We start from the raw sequence: 475 nt of genomic DNA on the forward strand, positions 1-475 counted from the left end.
GGTATAGAACCAGGTCTGACACCGGTTTTGGGGTCTAGGACCGGATCTGGGATGGGCTATGAGGTCTAGGACCGGGTCTGGGACAGGCTATGGGGCTTGGAACCAGTCAGATGGTCTGGGGGCTGCTATGGGGCTCGCTTTGGGAGTGCCTGTGGGGTCTGGGGCCAGGTGAGGGTGCCAGCAGCAATGGGTATGGGGTGGAGGACCCAGCTGTGGGCAGGAGGACCCAGCTCTGGGGTCTGGCAGCACCAGTGTAAGCTCTGGGGCCGGGCTGGGGCCAGGCAGGGACTGGGGGCACTGGGGCAGAACTGGGGGCCCCACCAGGGGTGAGATAGCCAGGGTAGCCCCTGGGCAACCAATGTTGCTGCCCGCACCAGAGCCTGCGGGCAGGGTTTTGGGGGAAATTAAAGGCCGAGGAGGAAGCCTGGGGGAGCGAAGGGGGGCCCGTGGCAGGTGGCGGTCCCCCGGGGCGCGG

The sequence above is a fragment of the Mesitornis unicolor genome, unplaced genomic scaffold, assembly GCF_000695765.1.
Source record: "Mesitornis unicolor isolate BGI_N332 unplaced genomic scaffold, ASM69576v1 scaffold39772, whole genome shotgun sequence".
NCBI classification, from domain to species: domain Eukaryota; kingdom Metazoa; phylum Chordata; class Aves; order Mesitornithiformes; family Mesitornithidae; genus Mesitornis; species Mesitornis unicolor.